Source organism: Dermochelys coriacea, chromosome 5 (assembly GCF_009764565.3).
Source record: "Dermochelys coriacea isolate rDerCor1 chromosome 5, rDerCor1.pri.v4, whole genome shotgun sequence".
NCBI lineage: Eukaryota > Metazoa > Chordata > Testudines > Dermochelyidae > Dermochelys > Dermochelys coriacea.
Window position 1 is genome coordinate 33,945,081 of NC_050072.1, and position 26,830 is coordinate 33,971,910.

General features: G+C 39.9%; 1 protein-coding gene and 1 long non-coding RNA gene across 2 annotated transcripts in view; one reads left to right on the forward strand and one right to left on the reverse strand.

The window, feature by feature from the left end:
- The window catches only part of ITGA1 (integrin subunit alpha 1), a 129,537-nt gene that overhangs the window by 21,660 nt on the left and 81,047 nt on the right, over positions 1-26,830 (forward strand). The gene's annotated exons all lie outside the window — the stretch shown is intronic.
- LOC119855670 overlaps positions 11,781-26,830 on the reverse strand; it is a 31,035-nt gene continuing 15,985 nt past the window's right edge. Inside the window, exon 3 of the long non-coding RNA XR_005292997.2 lies at positions 11,781-14,988. This is a non-coding gene — a long non-coding RNA (uncharacterized LOC119855670). The remainder of the gene's footprint in view (positions 14,989-26,830) is intronic.

The following is a 26,830-nucleotide window of genomic DNA, read 5'->3' on the forward strand; positions in this document are numbered from 1 at the left end:
AGTTTCTGCTCTATGGAACATGGGCCCTCTGAATCCAGTTCCACTGGTCATGATACAAGCAGTACAGCAAACAATTATTTCTGTTCTTACTAATAGTTCTTATTAATTAGCCAACCACTATTTAAAGTCACTCAATGATCATTGTGTAATAATTGGCCCATATACCGGACTTTTCACCAGAAGATTTTTATGTGGTTTACAAACATAGAAATATTTATAAGGGAACTTGAACTTGGTTACTCTAGTTCTAATCTCCTCTTCCAGGAATTATAAATGCTGGATGTGGAAGCTCATAGCTTGTGCAGTCCCAGTCCCCCCACTCCCCACCAAGTAGGAGTTCTAGAATATTAAATTAAATTGGAAATGTTGCAATATGTAAGAAAATATCTTAAATACACCAGATAAATAGATTTTTAACTATAAATTCCTAAATTCCAAAGATCCAAATTCTCTGCTACACCCAATCTCCATGCACTACAGCAAGGGTAGAGTCACAAAGGAGCAAACACAACTTCCTGATTTTTTTTTCTTCTCCATTCACTGCAACATAGTTTAGAACAGCCTGGGGTCTTCCCTAAACAATGGCAGCTGTTAACATCCTCCAAGGAGCTGTCAGCTAGCTAAGACTAGTTGAAACACAATATAGCTTCTGGCACCCCTGTAAGCTGAAGCTGGAAGAAAAGGGTAACTGGCCAGTTTCCAGCCCCTTTGTACTGCTGTAGCTATAAAGTTGAGAGCCTATTGATGTAAGAGAATATGATAAAACTATAAAGTGAAAGTGTTTATTCACAAGAGTTCATTTCCCTGTACGTGTTGGTAGCTTATAGCTTTTTAAAAAAGGTGTTGAGCACTTGCAGCTCCTATTGGCTACTGAAGATGAGACCATTGATTTGCATTGCCAAAACTGGAGTAATCTACATGAGCCTTGCAACATTTGCTCACCCAGGGCAAGCAGTGTCTAAAATAGTGAATAAAATGCAGGTTTCTTCCTAACTAGTAAATTTTCATGTTATCTTTGCAAGGCTAATCTAGATGTTCATGGGGAAGAGCAACAGCCTCTTCACTAAATTCTTGTTCTGCTAGGACACTAACTTTCTTATACTCACTGGAGTCCTAAATGTACCATAGGTGGGGAACTTGCAGTATCATCAGCAATTATCCATGTATAAAAGCTCTGTTTTTAGGACTAAATGTGAAAAACTAGATTCCTCCCTTCCTCAGAATCCAAATGTCAAAATTAAGATTTTTAAACTAGAAAAAAAATCAGCTTAAAAAAATCCTCTGCGTGGCTGGTGCCAATTTACCCTGTGTTTTTTATTAGACAGTGGAGCAACATTCACAGTAAAAAAGCCAGAGTTTAAATTAAATTAAATTTTCAGGACTGTCATCTAGCTCGCAGATAAAAGGTCCTTAAATGACTACTGAGCATCAAACTCCACTACTACAACACAAAAGGTACTTAAAGCTCCTCCTGCTGGCCAGATCCTCCACCCCCATACAGTCTGTGGGCATAGATGTTATGGAAGCCATATATTATACATGCAACTGAAGAGATGCACATTCGCTGCTTCAAGTTGAAAATCTCTTGAAATTATTATTATTAGCTCTTCAGAGAAATGATCAATTTTTACATAAAATCTAAAAACTTCATCATTTCAATCCTAAAATGAATGTGATTTTTAGTCTGAACACCTTCCTAAAGTGTTAATCATTTATTTCACCTAAGATATTTTTGAACTAGTTCAACTGATGAACTACAGTCTGCAATGGCAATAGCAGTCAATGGCAATATATGTCTCTTGAGTATAATTCACTCCAAATAAAGCACACAAAAAAGAATTTTCAGATATAGCCACAACAGCATAATAAATATATATGTAATTTTTTGCATTTACTTCAGTTAACTAAGAGATCCAAGTGCTAAATTAAATACTCAGGGGCTTCATGTGGATTTGTGATGCTCCATGGAGGACTTAAATCCTAGACCAATTACTGTAGTGAATCCATTCACAGGAGGTTATCTTTCATCTGACATCGATATATAACATGGATAATATTCCTCTTATCTTCATTTTATTTATAACTAACTAGCAGGTACTAATATGCAGTACAGTGAGTTTGTAACAGTGTTTGTTTTATCTGTCGCAGACCACAATAGAAGTGAACGTGCTTATGCAAAATCTGAGAGAGTGTAGTAGCAATTTGTGGCGTGCCTCAATTGAATTGACAGTTGGCCGTCAATTTAAAAATATATATCTCAAAACAGATGTGTCTCAATGAATGAAATAATATAATTCAGAAACATTATAGTGTAAACCATTCTTCACACAGAACTTGATATATGAAAACATCTGTCACTAATGCACTTCTATTTCTATCTATGACAAACTCAACATATCAACCTAATTACTACCAAAAGATGACACATTTAAACATGTATCTTCTAAAGATGTGCAGTGTTTTGACAGAGCAGAACAGACTATTCTATGTTGGAATTTAGCATCTAGATAATTGGAGATGAGGAGATGCTTCCATTTGACCTCCATTTACAAGAAGTACAGGCTCTCTTTCTTAAAGAGATGGGGCTCCTCCCTGGCAAAATTCCAACAGTGGAACTATTTGAATATTGCTTTCTTTTCCTGTACTGCTTATGAAGTGAGCTGTAGCTCACGAAAGCTTATGCTCAAATAAATTTGTTAGTCTCTTAGGTGCCACAAGTACTCCTTTTTTTTTCATACTGCTTATAGTAATCACTAAAAGTCCATATGCTTGTTGCAGCTGTGACTGCTAGTTCTATGTTAAGAATTTTTTTAAAATGACATCTCAAACTATATTACTTAGCAAGCTGATTTTTGTGAATAATTAGCACACTAAAAGCCATGGAAGATAGCAACACTTACAGTGATGCTTTCATGATAATCTAGATTTGATTTCCACTACCATAATTACATATTTACTTCTGTCTTATTGGCTATTTAACATTGAACATCATCTAATTAAGGTCTATGTAAGTATCTTTCCAATAACTACTAATATATCAAGATACTAATATATCCAAGACATTCACATTGTGTCTAAGAACATAACATACAGGATCAATCCAATAGTCCATCTAGTCCAATATTATTAGTTAAATTGGAGAAGATGGGGATCAATATGAACATCAAAAGGTGGATAAGGAATTGGTTAAAGGGGAGACTGCAACAGGTCCTACTGAAAGGCGAACTGTCAGGTTGGAGGGAGGTTACCAGTGGAGTTCCTCAGGGATCGGTTTTGGGACCAATCTTATTTAATCTTTTTATGACTGACCTTGGCACAAAAAGTGGGAGTGTGCTAATAAAGTTTGCAGATGATACAAAGCTGGGAGGTATTGCCAATTCAGAGAAGGATCGGGATATTATACAGGAGGATCTGGATGACCTTGTAAACTGGAGTAATAGTAATAAGATGCAATTTAATAGTGAGAAGTGTAAGGTTATGCATTTAGGGATTAATAACAAGAATTTTAGTTATAAGTTGGGGACGCATCAATTAGAAGTAACGGAAGAGGAGAAGGACCTTGGAGTATTGGTTGATCATAGGATGACTATGAGCTGCCAATGTGATATGGCTGTGAAAAAAGCTAATGTGGTTTTGGGATGCATCAGGAGAGGCATTTCCATTAGGGATAAGGAGGTTTTAGTACCATTATACAAGGCACTGGTGAGACCTCACCTGGAATACTGTGTGCAGTTCTGGTCTCCCATGTTTAAAAAGGATGAATTCAAACTGGAGCAGGTGCAGAGAAGGGCTACTAGGATGATCCGAGGAATGGAAAACTTGTCTTATGAAAGGAGACTTAAGGAGCTTGGCTTGTTTAGCCTAACTAAAAGAAGGTTGACAGGAGATATGATTGCTCTCTATAAATATATCAGAGGGGTAAATACAGGAGAGGGAAAGGAATTATTTCAGCTCAGCACCAATGTGGACACAAGAACAAATGGGTATAAACTGGCCACCAGGAAGTTTAGACTTGAAATTAGACGAAGGTTTCTAACCATCAGAGGAGTGAAGTTTTGGAATAGCCTTCCAAGGGAAGCAGTGGGGGCAAAAGATCTATCTGGTTTTAAGATTCTACTCGATAAGTTTATGGAGGAGATGGTATGATGGGATAATGGGATTTTGGTAAGTAATTGATCTTTAAATATTCAGGGTAAATAGGACTAATCCCCTGAGATGGGATATTAGATGGATGGGATCTGAGTTACCCAGGAAAGAATTTTCTGTAGTATCTGGCTGGTGAATCTTGCCCATATGCTCAGGGTTTAGCTGATTGCCATATTTGGGGTCGGGAAGGAATTTTCCTCCAGGGCAGATTGGAGAGGCCCTGGAGGTTTTTCGCCTTCCTCTGTAGCATGGGGCATGGGTGACTTGAGGGCGGCTTCTCTGCTCCTTGAAGTCTTTAAACCATGATTTGAGGACTTCAATAGCTCAGACATAGGTGAGGTTTTTCATAGGAGTGGGTGGGTGAGATTCTGTGGCCTGCGCTGTGCAGGAGGTAGGACTAGATGATCAGAATGGTCCCTTCTGACCTTAGTATCTATGACTCTATGAATCCTGTCTTCTGACAATGACCAATAGCAGATGCTTCAGAGGGAAAAAACTGAACAGGACAATTATCCAGTGATCCATCCCTTGTCGTCCAGTTCTAGCATCTGGCAGTCCAAGGCTTAGGGACACCCAGAGCATGGAGTTGCATCCCTGACCATCTTGGCTAATAGCCATTGATGGACCTATTCTCCATGAACTTACCTAATATTTTTTGAATACAATTATACTTTTGGGCTTCACAAGATCCCCAGGCAATGAGTTACACAAACTGACAGTTCATTGTGTGAAGTATTTCCACTGGTATGGGTGGCGGGTATCGTAGGCACAGGAAGGCTTTGCTTTCCCAAAAATATTTTTGGAAAAAATGACATATTTCACCCATGCTCCATCCCCAGACCCCATCCTGCCTGCTGTTCCCTTTGTGCCAGAGGTTGGGGCAGGCAGGCTGGGAGCTGCAGTGCACCGCTAGGACTGCGCCATGCCACCCATCCTCCTGGCGCTGAGGCCGCACTGCCTGCACAGCACTGGGGCTGGCAGCTCTACCGGGGGGGCACCTTTGGTGGGGAGCAGCCAGGCAGGGGTCAGGCCCAGCGGTATGGCCCATGGATGCTGGGGCATGCGGGCCGGGCGGCGTGGCCTGGGGAGGCTGGGGCCGCACTGCCTGGTGCTCCGGGGCTGAGGGGTTGGGGGTGCTAGCCTGGGCAGGGGCCAGCAGCCACAGTGCAGGCTGGTCTTTGGTGGGCGTGGACTTGGGTGGAAGGGGCAGGGTTGGGGGGCTAGCCCACCACCCATGTCCATTGGCTTGTTTTAAACCTGCTGCCTGTTCATTTAACTGGGCCACCCCTGGTTCTTGTGTTATGTGAAGGTGTAAATAACACGTCCTTATTCACTTTCACCACACCATTCATAGACCTCTATCATATCTCCCCTTACTTGTCTCTTTTCCAAGATGACCAGCCCCAGTCTTTTAATCTCTCCTCATATCAAAGCTGTTTGTTGCCCTTCTCTGTAATTTTTCCAATTCTGGCATTATGATAATTTCTGTCTTATTATCTAACCCTTTCTTAATGGATCCTAATATTTTGTTCACTTTTTTGACTGCCACTGCATATTGAGCAGGTGTTTTCAGAGGACTATCCACGATGACTCCCAGATCTCTTTCTTGAATTATAACAGCTAATTTAGACCCCATCATTTTGTATGTATGGTTGGGATTATGTTTTCCAATGTGCATTTTTTTGCATATATCAACATTGAATATACTCTGCTACTTTGTTGCACAGTCATCCCATTTTGCGAGATCCCTTTGTAACTCTTTGCAGTCTGCTTTGGATTTAACTATCTTGAGTAATTTTATTTTGTCTGCAAACTTTGCCACCTCACTGTTTTCCAGATCATTTATGAATATGTTGAACAGCACAGGTCCCAGTACAGATCCTTGGGGGAACCTGCTATTTACTCTTTCCACTATGAAAACTGACCGTTTATTCCTACACTTTGTTTCCTATGTTTTAGCCAGTTACTGATCCATGAGAAGACCTTCGTTCTTATCCTATGATTGCTTACTTTGCTTAAGAGCCTTTTGTAAGGAAACTTTTCAAAGACTTTCTGAAAGACCAAGTACACTATATCCACTGGATCACAGTTATCCAGATGTTTTGTTGACCCCCTCAAAGAATTCAAAAAGATGATATGGCATGATTTCCCTAAAAACATTAGTTAACACCAAAACATATTTATAACATTTTACAATGTGACGTGGTATGTTCTAACTTATCTCTAATTTGCCTCTAAATTATCTCACTTCACTCATATATTACTGGGGCTTCTTATTATCAAGCCCAAATTTAGGCCCCAAAACCTATTCCCGACTTCCATTTTAGCACATTTGAGAGTTAGGTGGTATTATTTATTTATTTACTGGCTTATTTATTTATTTTGCTAAAATGATAGAAATTTCTCAAGTCCTGATGAAATAAATATTATGAATAAGAAAAAAATTGAAGGTCATTTTAATATTTTTACATGGGGCCCACTGCAATGCCCATTAAAGTCAGCACAAAGGTTCTCTTTGACATTAATGGACGTTGGATCAGGAATATAAACAGTTACTGAACATTGTACTATCTTCCAAATGAAAAACTTAATGTACTATTACAGTTCCCCATTAATTTTTCCTGCAAAAAACATGAATAGGGCTTTTGTGCTAAGAAATTCCAAGAGTGGAGTCTACGTTCCCATCAGACTCTGAAACTTTTTCTTTGCTCACTTCCCTGTTTGCATTATAATTGGGTTTTCTATTTCTATTACATAATTATACAACATATATGCCATAAGATAAATTAATGTCAAGTCGTAAGGAAAGTTAGATGGGGAAGTCCTGATCCCCATTCTTACTGATTCCTTGGCACAATATTGAGCCTTATATTGATAACAGGTTTCAGAGTAGCAGCCGTGTTAGTCTGTATTTGCAAAAAGAAAAGGAGTACCCGTGGCACCTTAGAGACTAACAAATTTATTAGAGCATAAGCTTTCGTGAGCTACAGCTCACTTCATCGGATGCATTTGGTGGAAAAAACAGAGGAGAGATTTATATACCCACACACACAGAGAACATGAAACAATGGGTTTATCATACACACTGTAAGGAGAGTGATCACTTAAGATAAGCCATCACCAGCAGCAGGGGGGGGGAAAAGGAGGAAAACCTTTCATGGTGACAAGCAAGGTAGGCTAATTCCAGCAGTTAACAAGAATATCAGAGGAACAGTGGGGGGTGGGGTGGGAGGGAGAAATACCATGGGGAAATAGTTTTACTTTGTGTAATGACTCATCCATTCCCAGACAGCCCCCCAATCTGAAGCAAATACTCACCAGCAACCACACACCACACAACAGAACCACTAACCCAGGAACCTATCCTTGCAACAAAGCCCGTTGCCAACTCTGTCCACATATCTATTCAGGGGATACCATCATAGGGCCTAATCACATCAGCCACACTATCAGAGGCTCGTTCACCTGCGCATCTACCAATGTGATATATGCCATCATGTGCTAGCAATGCCCCTCTGCCATGTACATTGGCCAAACTGGACAGTCTCTACGTAAAAGAATGAATGGACACAAATCAGAAGTCAAGAATTATAACATTCAAAAACCAGTTGGAGAACACTTCAATCTCTCTGGTCACTCGATCACAGACCTAAGAGTGGCTATCCTTCAATAAAAAAGCTTCAAAAACAGACTCCAATGAGAGACTGCTGAATTGGAATTAATTTGCAAACTGGATACAATTAACTTAGGCTTGAATAGAGACTGGGAATGGATGAGTCATTACACAAAGTAAAACTATTTCCCCATGATATTTCTCCCTCCCACCCCACCCCCCACTGTTTCTCTGATATTCTTGTTAACTGCTGGAATTAGCCTACCTTGCTTGTCACCATGAAAGGTTTTCCTCCTTTTCCCCCCCCCGCTGCTGGTGATGGCTTATCTTAAGTGATCACTCTCCTTACAGTGTGTATGATAAACCCATTGTTTCATGTTCTCTGTGTGTGTGGGTATATAAATCTCTCCTCTGTTTTTTCCACCAAATGCATCCGATGAAGTGAGCTGTAGCTCACGAAAGCTTATGCTCTAATAAATTTGTTAGTCTCTAAGGTGCCACGGGTACTCCTTTTCTTTTTATATTGATAACAGTTTTTCATATCACTGAGGTATTAATATTTAACCCATGTAGAGCCTTAAGATGAACAATGCATACCCTATGTAGACTACTGGGGCTTTCAGGATACCTGCATGGCTGCATACATTTTTGCTGTACCATAGCAAATTACAAGTCTGTCCTTAAACATTCTTTTCCAAGGTCAGTTCTAAAGGCTAGTTGCAGTATGATGTGCAACTGACTTGGAGTTGAGACTAATTCACTCCTTTCCTCCCTAGGCTAGCTGGGCTTGGGAGGATCACATAAGGATGGTTGCTATTCCTTCTGGATGATTTCTTCTTTTGCTTCAGCCTGTACTGATGGAATCAGAATGAGGCCTGAATGTCTATATGTTCAGCATATGGCATGGCAGACACAAGGATTTGTGGCTATTGAGGATCAAAGAAGTGAGAAAAATATCTATTTTCAGAAAAGGTTTATGCTGAAGTTCCATTCCTCAAATTACTTCTGCTCTGATATCTACCTCTAGCCAGACAAGCTTTGTGGAGATCTTCTCAGGGAGGGAGAAATCCACAGGGAAGCTGTTTGGGAAGATAAATAATGGTGTTGCCTGGACTGGCAATGAACAAGCCAACAGGGCAAAAACTGTTCTTGGGCATTTTTAGTGAGATGTCAACAATATATTTTAGGTAACCCTCAGTTTTGATAACTGGGCTCCGATGTTTATATTTCATAGAATGCAGGAAGGGAGTTGTTATATTTTCTTTTTCCATCCTAGAGATCACTAGATGAGTGTAACGGTGTCCCTGGGGTGCAACCTGGACCATGGGACCACTGAGCCCTCCAAACCCACCTGCCTGGGCTATCCCTCACACTGTGATGCTAGTGTCAAGCTACAAGTCTCTGGCAGGCACTCCACTTACACAGCCCTCCACAGGCAGGGACACACCTAACTGAGTTACATGAATGATCTCCCAGCCACTCATGAACCATACATAGAGAGGCTTCAGACAATTCCCTCCAGTTCCAGCCCTACACCCCAGAATTGGACAGAAACCTGGCCACTGTAAGCTCATTACCTACTTCACTGCTCCGTGGAATGGACATACACTAGCCTTTGTAGTCGGAGCTGAGATTCCCCAAGCACTTCAACCAGAAACACTCTGAGTTTTAGGTAAAATGTAAAACAGATTTATTAACTGTAAAAAGATAGATTTCAAGTGATTGTAAGTAGCAGGCATGGAGATCAAAGTTGGTTACCTAAGAAACAAAAATAAATCTGCAGTCTAAATTCTAACTTAAACAGACTAAGCATGATTTGAATCAAACTGACTCTCACCCTAACAGATAGTACCAGCAGTTTACAGTTCTTTGATACACTTACTGGACCTCTTCCAGCCTTGCACCGAACTCCATGTCCAAACTCTTTGTCTTTCAGACAATTTTCTAGGTGTTGAAATGGTGGGGAGAAAGGCCAGGTGATATGTCACTGGCTCTCTTTTTATACCTTCTTCCATCAGCTAGAAAGATTCTAGCTGTGATGGGTCAGGCAGTCTCCATCGGTCAAACAATCTCCATTGCATATGTGCTTTCTCTAAAGAGCCTCTGGGATAGCTGATTCTTTTTTGATGGGCCATCAATGCCCATCTGGCCAGTGCTTCTTTGTCCTTACAGAAAGTCTGGTTGTAAGCATCTCCCTACCTCACAACATATTTCAATAGCACATATAGTCAGGGGTGAAAATAATATTCCACACTTACTGGAAGGGGGCTGGCTCCAGACCCCAGAAGGGGCGGGGCCTCAGGCGGAGGAAGCGGGGCTGGAGGGGTCAGCATCTCCGAGCCAGCCCATCTGCACTGCCTGTCCCACGCCGCCCAGGGCTCCAGCAGTGATTTAAAGGGCCCAGGGCTCTGGTCAGTGCTGCAGTAGCGGCAGCAGTGGCCGGAGCCCCAGGTTCTTTTCAATCGCGACCCTGGGGCAGCTGCTGCTTTTGCCTGGGGGGCGGGGCAGCAACAGGCAACACTTTAAGTAGGGTCCTTTGCTGCGGCAGTGCTTTAATGTCAGTTAAATATGGGCACGTACCGGCAGCCACTTTTTACTGATACGCCGTACCAGCCTGTACCGGCTTACTTTCACCCCTGCATATAGCAGTACTTCATAACTTCACATACAATGACAATATGTACAATCCAACAGGATATTAATGTTCAACAAATCAAGACTTTTAAAATGATACCTCACAAGGCATACTTTGTACAAAACATATCATAATTATATGACAGTGGTGAATATGGGGGTTCCAGGGTGCTACTTTGAGGTACAGAGTGTCACAATGAGTAATTGTATAGTGCAATAGCATTGACTGATGTAGAGTAATTAGTGCCGTAGCTTCATATTCCCGGTAAATTAAAATGGGATGGCAAATTTTTATAGCTCTCAGCCCAGTCCCAATGCATCCAGCTTCATCACTACATTAAGTTGACTGCTGTGTCTAGCAATTTTTCCTGCATTATTGTCAGAGTATTTCTATTGCATTTTTAGAAGATAAAATGCTAAGCAAAACAGCTGAAAAGGAAAAATAACATATATGCAAAATAACATTTTAAACAAGAGACCTAAAATGCACAGATATAGACATTATGAGCTTTTCAATGATTGTCTGAACACTGATGGATGGAAAACTGCTCTCCTCACCTAAAAGAGTGACCACCTTGATAAGTCATAGCTTCAGTGGGGTTAAGGTTTAGGTTTCTTCTAGGGCTTGATCCTGTACTTACAAGTAAAATTGGAATTTTTTTCTGTGTGTTGGGTATAAAGCCATTGTCAGGGTTCCTTTCCCACTCTGAACTCTTGAGTACAGATGTGGGGACCCGCATGAAAGACTCCCTTAGCTTATTTTTACCAGCTTAGGTTAAAAACTTTCCCAAGGCACAAATTCTGCCTTGTCCTTGAACAGTATGCTGCCACCACCAAGTGATTTAGACAAAGAACCAGGGAAAGGACCACTTGGAGTCCTATTCCCCCAAAATACTTCCCCAAGCCCTACATCCCTTTCCTTGGGAAGGCTTCAGAATAATATACTCACCAATTGGTACAGACCCAAACCATTGGATCTTAAGAACAATGAAAAATCAATCAGGTTCTTAACAGAAGAATTTTATTTAAAGAGAAGGTAAAAGAATCACCTCTGTAAAATCAGGATGGTACATACTTTACAGGGTAATCAGATTCAAAACACAGAGGATTCCCCTCTAGGCAAAACTTTAAAGTTACAAAAAACCAGGATAAACTTCCCTCTAGCAAAGGAAAAATTCACAAAATGAAAACAAAAGGTAATCTAACGCGCCTTGCCTTATTTATGTACTATTTTTGTAATATCAGAGACTTGTACAGGATGGTTTATAGGAGGAGTTTTTTTACCTGATGCCTCTCTGCTTTCCCCAGAGAACACATCAACAAAGCCTTCCCCCCTCTCCAAGATTTGAAAATATCTTCTTTCCCCATTGGTCCTTTTGGTCAGGTGCCAACCAGGTTATTTGAGCTTCTTAACCCCTTACAGGTAAGGAGGAATTCTAGGCTACCCTTAGCTGTATGGTTATGACAGCCATGCATCAAAGAGCAAGGTGAGGAGAGAGATTAACAGTCACTTATATGCTTATGATTTAATTACAGAAACGAATCCTTCTGTGGGTGAAGAATAGGCACCACATACATTTTTAAGGTGCCACTTCTGCAAACATTTATGCACAGGAGTAGACCTACTGATGTATTCCTAAAAGATTTCTCATATTTGTGTAACGAGCTTTGACTTCAATATTGCAGAACTTCTCTGATACTAAGACATATCTTTTTAACTGGTTGATTACTGACAACAGAAAGCTGCAGAGTGATACTAGTCAAGGATGTTATAGCACAGCATTTCTCAAACTGGGGTAACCCCTGGAGGTCCACAAGGGTGCTCCAGGGAGTCCACGGGCCCCGCTGATCAAACCTTACCCTCTCTCCCTCAACTCCTCCCCCTTTCTCACAGCACCTCCTGCACACTGCTGAACACCTGTTCAGAGGCATGCAGGAGGTGCTGGGAGGGACAGGGAGGAGTGGGGATGGGACGCACTTGGGGGAGGCGGCGGAAAGAGGCGGGGAAGAGGGGCAGTTGTGGAGTGAGGACGGGAAGAGCTGGGCTGGAGGTGGGGCCTTGGTGGAAGGGGTGGAATGGGGGCAGGGCTTGGGGCTGAGCAGGAGGTTTCGGAGTCTGTGAAAAATTTTTAAATCAAAATGGGGGGCGTTGGGTTGCTAACATTTTAGAACTGCTATTATAGCAGATTTAACCCTGGTGGTAAATTTAACAAGGTAATGAATGATTTTGCCTCACTAACTTATTTCTGCCAGGTATAGCAAGATACCAGCTAAACTCTTCAGCATGAAGCAGAGGAACAATGTTGAAAAAACCTTTGTTTGCTGAGGACTGATGTGCGTGGATGGATCACAGTTAGAAAATTAACTATAGTATTTCTGGGAGCTCAGTGTGATAGCAAAAAACTGCAATGCTAATGTAAGAGCTAAAAATATTTCTTGGCTTCCTCCTGTTCAAGTTCATATTTTAGAAATCTGTTTTAAAATAATATTATATTTAAAATGAAATCACTTATTGTGATTAAAAATACATAGGAACATTGAAGCATGGTAGAAAAAAATAAGACTAGATACTCAAATGCTACTTGTAGTGCTCCAAAGAAATTCTCAGGCTCTTATCAGACATATGTCTTTGTATTTAGGTTAATATTAATATACTGATATTGTGTAGAGCTGTGTAAAGGCATGTGTTTTTAATTGAGGATAAGAAGCCAGCTTACTAGTAGGGGTATTTAATGAAAAAATACCATGGAAGAAGTAATACATGTCTAGGGCTTGGTAAAAGTGTAGTGTGTGTGTGTGTTTATTTCTAAAGACAACATAACTGACAGAAAGTGCTAGATTAAAAAATGCTGCAACATGCAAAGCATATAGTGTTCACTTAAACTTAATCTTTTGCATAAAATAATTTTCTGTACCATCACTCTACTTGGTTTTTTAAAAAGTCTCAATATTTCTTCATAACAAATTATAGCATAAATAATTTTTAAAGATACTCTAATGTATTGCTTCCTAGGCCTGTATAAAATAAATATATATGTTATCCTTTGTTCAGCTATAAGGTCAGGGGACAGAAGTTGGAGTCTGGTTTAGGGATAAGGTAGAAAATGATATGCCAGGAACTAAGGGAGAAAGTGAGGTGTGCAGAAGGGAGTGGACCTCAGAGTCCAAATTGGAGAGGGAGCTGAGTTTCTAGAGAGTGGAGTAGAGTCAATGGTACTCAGGGAGGGATAAATGAGGAGATGGATTGGAGATCACTGAATAGATGAGTTGAAGAGTTTTCTAGAATTTGCTGTGTGGCCTTCAGCATATCACTCAGCCTCTCTGTGCCTCAGTTTACATATATTTAAAAGAGTATAACAACGCTTAACAACCTCACAAGGCTCTTTGTGAGGCTTCATTCATATTTGTAAAGCACTCTGGGAACCTCTTGCATAAAATGAAATGTGCAAATTGTTAAGAGCTGCATACATACAAATGCCAGTTTCCAAATTTCTGAATTCAATGGGCTTATTCAGATGGTTGTATAATTTAGTAGGTGACATTTTCTAAAACTCTGTTATTGTATTTAGAAAAGTTTTTCCTGTTATACAGTCTTATTCATTCATGAACAGATTACAAAGCTTTGATTCAATACATTTCCAGGCTTGATACCACATTATAAAACTATGTTCCAATACAAATCACTTTGTGCAAGCCAGTAAAGGAAGCTTTTATTTGCTGATTTGTACAAAGCATTTTATTGAGGTTGAATAAGTCATGACTACTGAATTTGGAGCTATTTGCAAGATATATATTTCTTTGCCTTGTTTTATTGGACAATTGTCTACTTTAGTAATGAAAAGTAGTTTTTCAGTGGACTGGAGTCTATCCAGAAAGTCAGACTTTTGCTCCTCAAAGGTAAGGATTAAGGAATACTAGTTGAAGGCAATATTATAAAAAGGTTCTTTTGTAGTCCAGAGAAATAAAAAACCTGATTTAAACTGTACTGAAAGTTTTAAAAAGTATAAAACTTTTTATAAAGCTTTTTCTGAAATACAGACACTGATATTTAGCCAACTGGAATTAAATACAATATGAACTCCCAGCATAGCTGTCTCAGACTTCTGCTGTGAGACTAAAGCACTCTGTCTCCTAAGTTCACAGAAGTTCATTGTACTACAAATGAATATTTTCTTCCATGTGGAATGTTTGCGACTAGTCCTATCTTTCACTAAGAAGAATACTGGTCTGATAAATAATAGACCAAGATTGTACAATTCAGTGGTGACATTATCACAACCCCGGCAAAAGTTAAAGTGTGAAGCTTCTTAGACTTATCTTACACAATGGAGGAATCCACTTCCGTGTTCTTGAGCCACCAGTTAGTTATTAGCATTTCTGTGAGTGAGGTCTAGTGATAGGATCCAATCACTGAGAGGGCCTTCTTGTTTCTATCCTTGGCTTTGCTTTTCAACGACTCACAGTGTGACCTTGGTTAAGCAACTTCTGACTGTGGCTCATTTTCCACATCTATAAAGTGAGGGTAACACCTACTTTTGTGAAGAACTTTGGGCCTCAGTTTCAGAGTTGCTTCATGTCTTCAGATGAAAGGTGCTCTGTAAGTGCAAAATGGTGGTTTTACTTGACTTCTTTTTCACATTAATCATAGCAGTGAAGCCCAGAAAACACTCCCAGTCAACTGTCCATTATTGCCATTTCTAAATAACTCTCTTCAGTAATTTGTCAATAACTTGGAAATTTCTTTTTTTTATCCTATTTATTTCCAATTTTCATATGGACCATAAGAGCACTAATGGAATAGGCAGACTTTTACAAGGCAATAATTTGGTTCCACATCAACATAAACTAATGTACAAGGCACTCAGGAACTCGATTATTGCCTCATAAAACGGGATACCCATCCTAGTATCACTTAATTATAAAGGAGTGCATCTTATAAAAATATGTTGATAAGTTCTCAGGTATTCAAATATCCTTAAAATGGCATTTGATGCATTATGTGTTGTACAAAACATTATAGCAGTATTTTTTCCCTGCATAAGGTTCCTGATTGAACTTGTATACTCTGTACAACATTTTAATCTTCATCTTAAATTCCCTTGTCGTCTTTTATTACCCAGAATCATGGTTAGATAGATGTTGGATTTTCCTAGCTGTTTTTTTGTAGTTTCCTAAGGCTTTTCAGTTGTATATATTTAGCTTTCTGTGAGGTGTTTCAATCTGTTTTGTTCTTTTGCATTGCACTCAACCCTTTTAGTTTTCAACTTCTTTTTACAAAGTGTCAAACCTTAAGCCTCTTTGTACCATTGTGCGTAAAGAATGATATGTATATAGGTTTGGTGTTTGGGGCCAAAATTGAATACAAATAAATTTGAATTTGATCTTTCTACAAGCTGTTGGGGAGGAAGATGAACATGAAGCCAATATGCAGCCTCTGTTAGATGCAAGGTACAATCCCTCTTGTGCACCGCAGTTGGCCTGTGTCAGCTGACTTGGAGTTGTAGGGCTCAGGCTGCAGGGCTGTTTAATTGTGGTGCAGACATTCAGGCTCAGGCTGGAGCCCAGGCTCTGGTACCCTCCCCCTTGCAGGGTTCCAGAGGTGGGTTCCAGCCTGAGCCTGAACATCTACACCACAGTTAGAACCATAGACTTATAGACTTTAAGGCTGGAAGGGATTATCGTGATCATCTAGTCTGATCTCCTGCACATGACAGGCCACAGAACCTCACCCAACCACTCCTGTAATAGACCCATAACTTCTGGCTGAGTTACTGAAGACCTAAAATCATGATTTAAAGACATCACGTTACACCATTTACTCTAGTTCAAACCAGCAAATGACCCGTGCTCCATGCAGCAGAGGAAGGCAAAAAATCCTAGATTCTCTGCCAATCAACCCAGGGGAAAATTCCTTCCCTACACCAACTATGGTGATCAGTTAGAATTTGAGCAAGTCAGTGACACCACCAGCCAGACACCTGGAAAAAATTCACTGTAGTAACTCAGAGCCTTCCCCATCTAGTGTCCCATCTCTGGCTGTTGGAGATATTTTCTGCTAGCAGTCACAAGATGGGCCACATGCCATTATAGGCAATCTCATCAGAAACAGCCCCACCGCCTGAGTCCTGCAAGCCTGAGTCAGCTGACATGGGCCAGTCATGGGTGTTTAATTGAAAGGTAGGTGTACCCTATAGGGCATGCTAAGAACAGATTTCAGATCTGCGCTTTAATTTTTTTCCTGCCTTTTGTAGGTTAAATCAGTAACCAAGGACATCTCTTCTGGGTGATATGTGCTGATTTCTTTTTTCTTTCACAGCACAACCATGTGTCCAGTTTTGTGCTACCATTCTGCTTGTGTTTGCATCAGTCTATTCTGGGAAAATCTGGGCATTTTACAATAGTACTTCAGCAGAAGATAATGTGCCCAGATGACCTGCACACAGAGTGGCACCAACATTATATTATTATGATGGTTTTCATAATTATAAGGAAAGGAAGGAGTGAGAGCAGCAGACTGGACAATGGACTTCAAAATGTAGACTTTAACAAATTCAGAGAACTGGTAGTTAAGGTCCGACTGGAAGAACATTTAAGGGGAAAAAGTTGTTCAGGAGAGCTGGCAGTTTCTCAAAGAGAAAATATTAAAGGCACAACTTCAAATTATCCTGATGCAAAAGAAAGACAGGAAGAAAAGGACGAGGCTGGTGAAACATGAATAAATTGCTTAGGATAAGTATAAAAGAATAGAATAAACATGCAGGGACAAAATCATAGAGGGTAAAGCACAAAATGAGTTATACCTAGCAAGGGACATAAAAGGCAGTAAAAAGAGGTACTATACATACATTGGGAGTAGGGCTGTCAAGCGATTAAAAAATTAATCATGATTAATCACTCATTAAAAGAATTAATCGTGATTAATCGCACTGTTAAGCAATAATCGTATACCATTTATTTAAATATTTTTGGATGTCTTCTACATTTTTCAAATACATTGATTTCAATTACAACACAGAATACAAACTGTACAGTGCTCACTCTATATTTATTTTTGATTATAAATATTTTCACTCTAAAAAACAAAAGAAATAGTATATTTCAATTCACCTAATACAAGTACTGTAGGGCAATCTCTTTATAATGAAAGCTGAACATACAAATGGACAATTATGTTCAAAAAATAACTGCATTTAAAAATAAAAGAATGTAAAACTTTACAAGTTTACAGAAACTACAAGTCCATGCAGTCCTACTTCAGCCAGTCGCTCAGATAAACAAGTTTGGTTAAAATTTGCATGAGATAATGCTGCCCACATCTTGTTTACAATCTCACCTGAAAGTGAGAACAGGCATTCGTATGGCATTGTTGTAGCCGGCATCGCAAGATATTTACATGCCAGATGCACTAAAGATTCAAATGTCCCTTCATGCTTCAGCCACCATTCCAGAAGACATGCTGATGACGGGTTCTACTCAATAACAATCCAAAGCAGAGCGGACCGACACATGTTCATTTTCATCATCTGCATCAGATGCCATTAGCAGAAGGTTGATTTTTTTTTTTTGGTGGTTTGGGTTCTGTAATTTCTGCATTGGAGTGTTGCTCTTTTAAGACATCTGAAAGCATGTTCCACACCTCATCCCTCTCAGATTTTGGAAGGCACTTAAGATTCTAAAGCCTTGGGTCAAGTGCTGTATCTGTCCTTAGAAATCTCACATTGGTACCTTCTTTGTGTTTTGTCAAATCTGCTGTGAAAGTGTTCTTAAAACAAACATGTGCTGGGTCATCATCCAAGACTGTTATAACATGAAATATATGGCAATATGTGGTAAAACAGAACAGGAAACATACAGTTCTCCCCCAAGGGAGTTCAATCACAAATTTAATTAATGCATTCTTTTTTTAACGAGCATCATCAGCATGGAAGCATGTTCTCTGGAATGGTGTCCAAAGCATGAAGGGACATAGGAATGTTTAGCATATCTGGCACGTAAATACCTTGCAACGCTGGCTACAAAAGAATAAGGGTGACCAGATACTTAATACAATTAAGATTAACAATAAGTGGGAAGAAATACAAGTCAAATTGGGAAAGAACGGGTTAAGCGATATTTGGATAGATTAGATGTATTCAAATTGGCTGACCCTGATGAAATTCACCCTAGGGTGCTTTCGAAATGAGTTGGAACAATCTTGTAACTATTAGTAATTGTGTTAGAGAACTCCTGGAGGGCATATGAGGTCCCAGAGGACTGAAGAAGGGAGACATAGTACCTATCTTTAAAAAGGGGATCAGAGAGGACCTGAAAAATTATACACCAGTTGGCCTAACTTTGATACCTTGAAAGACACAAGACAATTATTTAATAATTTGTTCCAGTAAGCACCATGAGAATAATAGAGTTATAAGTAAGGCTAAGTTTTTATCATGGATATTTTTAGTAAAAATCATGGACATAAACAAAAATTCACAGAAGCCTGTGACCTGTCTTTGACGTTCAGTAAAAATATCCCTGGCAAAAGGAGTAGGCAGGTTCAGCACCTGCTGCTTCTGGGGCTCCCGGGTCCCCCACTGCTGTGTTATGTGAGAGCTCTGGGGTCCCCCTGCCTGTGGGTTTGGGCTGCTGCAGGGTCCCCTTATCCCCAGGGCAGCTGGGAGTTGCAGGGTCCCTGGTCGGGGCTGGGGAGCTGCGAGGAGTCCCCCCACCGTGGCTGGGAAGCTGAGGGGTCCCCAGGGTGGGGGCTGGGAGCTGTAGGGGCTGGGCTGGCTTGGAGCTCCAACCCTGGGGAAGAAAATGTCACAGAGTTCAATGTAAGTCATGGATTCTCTGACCTACGAGACATAACCGTAGCCTTAGTTATAAGTAATAACCAACATGGATTTAGGAAAACAAATGATGCCAAGCCAAACTAATTTTCTTTTTTGGCAGAGTTACCGGGATGTAGGGGGAAATCTTGATTTTTATTAAGGCTTTTGACACAGTCTTATATAACATTCTTATAAGCAAGCCAGGGAAATGTGGTCTAGATGAAATTACTATAAAGTCGGTGTAAAACTGGCTGAAAAACTGTACTCAGAGTAATTGCCAATGGTTTGCTGTCAAAGTGGGGTGATGTATCTAGAAGGGTCTCTCAGGAGTTTCTCCTAGCATCAGTACTCGTCAATATTTTCATTAATGACCAGGAGGCAAGCACAGAGGGTAATTCTGAGGGATCACTGGCTTCATGCCCAGGTCTCATGGAGTCCTAGGCAGTGCTCAGGCCACAATTGTTACCCAACAGCTCACCTGAGTAAACTGGGAAGGGTCAGCTTGCAGGAGGCCCCACTCCCAAAGTTCCTGATTGAGGCAAATATCCAGCCCCCTGATTGGCTGAGGAGTGCTATATAAACCAGGAAGTTGTCTGAGCAGGTAAAGGAATCCGTGGCTGGCTACTACTATGGAACCCTCCTGCTTATCTGACTCCTGAGCCCTGTATTTCTGCCAGCTCTTGGTTCCTGTCTTCCTTCCTAACTCAGATTTCCATCTACTCCCAGTTCCTACTGTCATGTCCTACTCCAGGACTCTACTCCTCTACCTTATCCCTGGCTTTGTCTTTGGCTGTGGCCCCTGGATGGGCACCTGATGCAGTCTTTGGTTTTGACCGTTGGCTCTGACAGCTAGACCTGACTCCTGCTCTGGATACTAGGCATGACTGTCCATGCCCTGGTCACTACAGTAATAGGAAATGAGGAAGAACAAAGCTGAGTGAGAAAAGGAGAATGAACAGATCAGTAAAGAGAGAGCATTAGAAGGAGTGCAGGGACCAAGATAGGGAGTGGAAGAAAATTACACCAGAGATGTAGATAGGAGTGAGCTTGTGCAAGGCCTTGAAGTGAAGAATGGGGAGTCTGAATTTGAAACAATAAAAGAAAAGAAGTAAGTAAAGGACTGGGAACAAATGTGTGTGTGATATTATGTAATCCTATATCAGTGTTTCTCCTTCCTGCGTATAATACAGGTGAAATCCTGGTACTATTGAAGTCAATGGCAAAACTCCCATTGACTTCACTGGGGTCAGGACTTGACCCTACACCTGCTTCCTAATCTAATTTGCATTCAAGCTGGGTGAGAAAAATTTTCCCATCCCAGGAAAAAAATTGAGATTTTGAAAAAAAAATTCCTATATCAAATTAGACTAAAAAGTAAATCTTGAAAGTTTTTTTATGAAAAGATGACAATGACAAAAATCGGTTTGGGTTAATGTTTTGATTTTGATCTTTATTTTTTTTTACTACACTTAGCTTAAATTTTGAAACAAAGTTCTTTTGAACTGGAAAAAATGAATTTTTAATTAAAAAAATATTGAAATGAGACATCTTGTCAATTTTGAAACTATCCCAATTTTTTTCAAAATGAGAAATTCTTTGAAACCACTCCTTTGCCATGGACAATTTCAGTTTTGATAAATCAGTGTTTTCTGATGAAAAAATGTTTTGTTGAAAAATTCCCAACCATCTTTAATAATCTTACTTTTATCCATTATGGAGAATGTTAGTGTGTCTAGGTTCCTTTCACTGACTGTATGTTGAAGTTTAGTATATTACAGCTTTCTGAATTGCATTAGAACACAGTTTGAACTTGTAAGAAGGCTCATATATGTATTTCCTTTAATTTTCTGTACAATAAAATTACAGCTGATATGAATGTATTCTCCATTTGGACACTCTGGTATCAAAACTCTATTCAAATTTCTTCTAGTAAGTTTCTAAAGACCCAATTCATCACAAAAAATTCTGTTTTTACAAGAAACATTGTCTACAGCAGTGGTTCTCAAAGCCGGTCCACTGCTTGTTCAGGGAAAGCCCCTGGTGTACCAAGCCAGTTTGTTTATCTGCCACATCCTCAGGTTCGGCCGATCATGGCTCCCACTGGCCATGGTTCACCACTCCAGGCCAAAGGGGGCTGCAGGAAGCGGCACGGGCCAACGGACATGCTGGCCGCCCTTCCCGCAGCCCCCATTGATCTGGAGCGGCGAACTGCGGCCAGTGGGAGCCATGATCGGCCGAACCTGCGAACGCAGCAGGTAAACAAACCAGTCCGGCACGCCAGGGGCTTTCCCTGCACAACGGACGGACTGGCTTTGAGAACCACTGGTCTACGGTATTGTGAAGCTAGACAACATTTATTTTTCTCTTGGTTTTGTTAATTGAAATGAATTACAATTCATACATACAAACAAAATGAAATGAATTGTGACTCACACTGAGTCACAGTCACCCAGTGGATTACGATTATAAAACTCTGTTATAATCTTTCAAGGGTAAAGGTGGAAGTCTTATCCATGAAGATAATTGAAACAAAGCATGGCAAAATATGCTATCAGGAACAATTCTATATTATCAGGGCACTAGATTTCCCAATCTTATACAGGAGAGCAACTCTCATCTGTTGTAAACTGTTGAAATTAAGAGTTACACAGGGAATAAAGAAGGCCTATGTCTCTCCATTACTAGTTCCAGTAATTCTATTATTGTTTCTATTATTATTATTATCTGTGGAATAGGAATTATTATAGTTGTGCTTTGAATTTATATAGAAACATCTTTCTTCCAGGGAGCACTGTACAAGCATCTGTGAATTAAACCTTATAACACTCCTGTGAAATGTCCACATTTTACATGTGGGTTAACTGAGGCATGAGATGTTAGGTAATTTATGCAAGGCCATAGACTGAATCAATGGCAAGCTAGTTAAATGAAGTTGAAAAGTGGGCATTCTGAATTCCAGTCTTATTCTCTAACCAGTAGACCAGATTCCCTTTTTGCCTTATAGTAAGACAATGTCAAAAATTCATTGTACCAGTTAATTATTTTAAAATATTTGAGATTTAACAAGTCATTTTTATAACAAGTAACATATTTATATCTATCACAAAGCTCTTGAACTTTAAGGAGCAGATTCCACAACCATTCCGTAGAACTTCTTGTGTAAGAAACTACTTAGCATCAATAAGTGTAACACAATATGGTCCTTATATTTTAATGAGAGGGACATGTGCTAAGTAGTATTTTTTTCCCCCCAGTAATCCCTGTCCTTTCTCCTCAGAACATCCTACCATAAAACTTTGCTCAGCTCTCAACTCAAACCCATAATAAATCATTTCTGAGGTTTAAAAGTTGACTTTCTGCACTGCCTCATACTGTCTGGAATCTGCAGAGATAAAATATCACAAGAAAAGCAATTCTTAGGCTATTTCCTGCTGAGCTAGAGCCAAAAATACCACAAAAAGAGTATTTGTGAGTTTGTTTGTATTTCCTGTTCAATGCCACAAAAGTTAAGAATTTCAGAAAGGCAAATAAGTATAGTATTGAACATTTGAATATTCAAGGGTTCACATATGAGTTTCACACATCACTTCATCTTAGGCTTGGTAAGAAAGTTGTATCTAAATGATCATTGGTTATTTAGACAATTTACTGATTTATAACAACTGTTACATATTGATATGTGTATTTTTACATAGTTGTTTAACTTCAATAAATATTTTAAATCATCAATTACTTTTTGTGATTAAATTAAGTTTAAGGGTATAATTGTTTACTAAAATAGTTGTAATAGCATGTGAATAGTTATTGCTTATTTACCTTTTTCTTGATTCCTTCACATTAGGTTACTTTTACACACTTTATATCTGATCTTGCACCACATAGGTCAGTGGGAGCCTTTTAGTCCTAGGGCAGCATTTACGGTATTGAAATTTAGAGCAACTTTCACTATTACTCTATATTTACACCACTGTCAACAAGAGCAGAATCTGGCCTCTAAACTCTGCCTTGCATACGATATGGGAATTCTAAAAGTATGAATGAATGGTCATCCTTAGTTGGTCATTAGATAGGTCACTTCCCCTAGTTTTGCAATAAGGTCTTGGTTTTGACCTGTAAACTTGATATCTTGATAATCTGGCCATTTTTCATGTACATGTTCATCAATAGGGTCATTGACACAAAATGCCAAAACATGAAGGGGAGCTAGATAACATATAATTTCTCATTTATGGTCCTGATTGCAGTATTTCACACTAATATTATGTGGACCACCAGCTCTGTCTGCTTGAATTTTTTTACACACTCATGTTTGAAAACATGCCATGTGTTTAAGAATTGATAAACTTTTATAATTAAACTAGGAGAAGTCAATCTGAATAATCATTCTTCATCATCGTGTGGAACCGACATAACAAAACAGTATGAAGTTGTATGCATGGCAAAGAGACAATCCACAAGAGGCTAATGGTTAGAATTCTGGAATTTAATTAATTTTGGAATTTAACTTGGCTGAAAGCTCTTCACAACACCCTTCATGCATACATTTTGACGTATGTTGAAAATCATGTATTCAAATTGGCAATTCCTAAGTTTAATGAGCTCAATGGGGATCTTGTGTGACTTCATATTTTACATTAGAACTGCAGATAGATGAAACCCATGAAAATGACTGTAAGCTAAGATCCTGTTTGATACTGATTTACATGCAGATGAAGAACTTTACATAATGAAGTTTAATGTTTAGACACAATGGTCCCAGAACAGAAGAATGGTATAGTAATGTAAAAAGGGTAATGCTCTCCAGGTATAACTGTGTGTGAAGTGAAAGGGAATGGGGAAGGAATCCACTCCAACATACAGTAAATAAACAATTAATCAATCAATAAACAACACAAACTATAAAAAGAAAAGGAGTACTTGTGGCACCTTAGAGACTAACAAATTTATTAGAGCATAAGCTTTCGTGAGCTACAGCTCACTTCATCGGATGCATTTGGTGGAAAAAACAGAGGGCATCCGATGAAGTGAGCTGTAGCTCATGAAAGCTTATGCTCTAATAAATTTGTTAGTCTCTAAGGTGCCACAAGTACTCCTTTTCTTTTTGCGAATACAGACTAACACGGCTGCTACTCTGAAACAAACTATAAAGGAAGCAAGGTTTTGAGCTTTCCCCTGAGGAGTACCATAGATGTTCTCTGGTGAATCGGGGGAAACATTTCTGTTGCAAGCACTCAGCAGAGAAGGCTTTGTATCCATCCTTTCAATCTTATGCCTAGTAGGCAGTAACTCTAACTTTAAAGCTAGCTTGGTTTCTGCTGTCCTCACACTACTTTTCCCTGTCCCTCCAAAGTTCTTTATTATCATTATGTCTCCAAACAATATTCTCCCATCCATTTAACATAATAGGTATCTAGAGATTTTCTCTGAGTGTTTCGTTGGTGTACCCTATTGGGAGTTGGTGTACAGGTGTGATATCATTAAAATGCCCAAACTGGCCAATTGGAATGAGGCTTTGGAGAATCAGCATCCCCAGCCGTACCCTAACAATATGTAAAATCTATAATAGTATATCACCTGAGTATGTGACGATCCATTTCCTCATAGTCTGTTGTGATATCTGAGATCATTTCAGCAACAGTTTGTGTCCCTTTCAGCCACTAGTACCTTATTTTTCTGTGTAAAAGCTTGGGAGTTGTTCTATATTCCAAAAGTAGACTTTATGAAAGGGAAATGAATTAAAATTATCTGCTGGGCCAGAAATGTCTCGTGAAATAGGGGATGAGAGAAGAAATGAGTCCAAACAGCTTAAGGATTTTTTTTAAAATAAGTATTATAAAATAGTAGAAAATAGGTATTTATATCCTTTCCCCTACTACTTTCTTTATCTCCTTTAGAAGATTTTCCTAGAGCAAGGATATATATTGGCAACTGTCGATTCACTGGATCATGGTTTCAGAGTAGCAGCTGTGTTAGTCTGTATTCGCAAAAAGAAAAGGAGTACTTGTGGCACCTTAGAGATTAACAAATTTATTTGAGCATAAGCTTTCGTGAGCTACAGCTCACTTCCTCACGAAAGCTTATGCTCAAATAAATTCGTTAGTCTCTAAGGTGCCACAAGTACTCCTTTTCTTTTTGGATCATGGTGTATGTGTAAAAGGTCTAGTCAGACTTATGGCTGAGAAGCCTAATTCGAGAGTGACACAGCTAGTTACAAGTTTCACAGATCTATGTGTTGTCTGAGTTGGAGTCCAAGATTACAGCATGCTGCTTTCTTCTTTTTAGCTTTGCTTCTATTCTCTGGATCAAAGCCACTTCATCTTGAGCTGCACCGAGTGCCAGATGTTCCCTCCAGATTGAACGGGGGCTTCTGTGCACTCCTCCCAGCTATCTACATTCATGTTGAATAACTTCAGATCATTTTTGTACACATAATGGTACAGCCATAAAGGGTGACGATACTTTCTAGTGCTGTCTTGAATCTCCCGGTAAAAAATATTCTTGGGGATATGGCCTCCTCCCATTCTCCTGGTATGACTGAGCCATCACAATGTCCTCTTCTTGATAGTAGTTTCTAAGTGTGTCAATCCCACACGCTCCAGCACCTCTGTGTTTGATATTTTGTCTTCTCACTTTATTTGCAGAATCTTATACAAGCATCTCATGTGGAAGCTGTTCAGTGTCCTGATGTGCCTAGCATATGTAGTCCATGTTTCTGAACCACAGAGCAGGGATGACAGCACACAAGTCTCATCTGCACCTTAGTTGATAGTTTGCTGATGATAACTTGCACGTTTCTGTAATAGCCAGAAATTCTTAGCTGCTTTTCTGACTCTGTTAGTTCAGTCTGAAGATCAAGATTCCTGCTGATCATAGAACCCAAGCAGCAAAAGCTGCCGATGATGCCAAGAGATTTACCCTCCAGAGTAATGTCAGGCTATGAAAAGTAGTTTTATAAAAAATAATGAAATGTTAAAGGAATATGACAGGGCATCATCCCACTCCTGTCTCTTTTCTAGTCACAAACCACCCAGAGTCCTTCTGCTGGTCAAACACCTTGTGCAATTTATTTGCAAAGCTCTTTCCCAGCAGCCTTACAGACTTGTGCACCTCAGTATTTACAATAGCACACACTCCTTAGCTGGGGTGACCATATTTTCCCAAAGGGAAAATGGGACTTCACAGGGAACTGGCCTGAGGTCCTCCTCCCTTCTTCCCTGATGTGCAGGGCTGGCCCAAGCCCCCCTGCTGCCTGCCTATCTGGGGTCAGCCCGAGCCACTCTCCTGAGCTCTCCCTCCTGCATGGGAATGGTGTTGCCACTTGCCCCCCTGCACGTTCCTCTGTGCTCCGGTAGGATTGCTCTTGCTAACTGATGATCAGTTGGCAAAAGCAAATGGGACAAATGCCCAGTTTTGCCAAAAAAGTTGTGACAGCTAGGACAGGGCTTAAAAAAGGGACTGTCTGAGCTAAAACTGGACATATGGTCACCCTATACTTAGCTCACTCAGCCAAGGAGGGGCAAAGGCATCTTCCCTCCAAGAGATCTCTTCTGATTCTGAAAACTCTACCAATCTCTCTTCCCACCTGACCACTTTCTTCTTGTGCCTTTCTACTTACTGGGTTAATGGG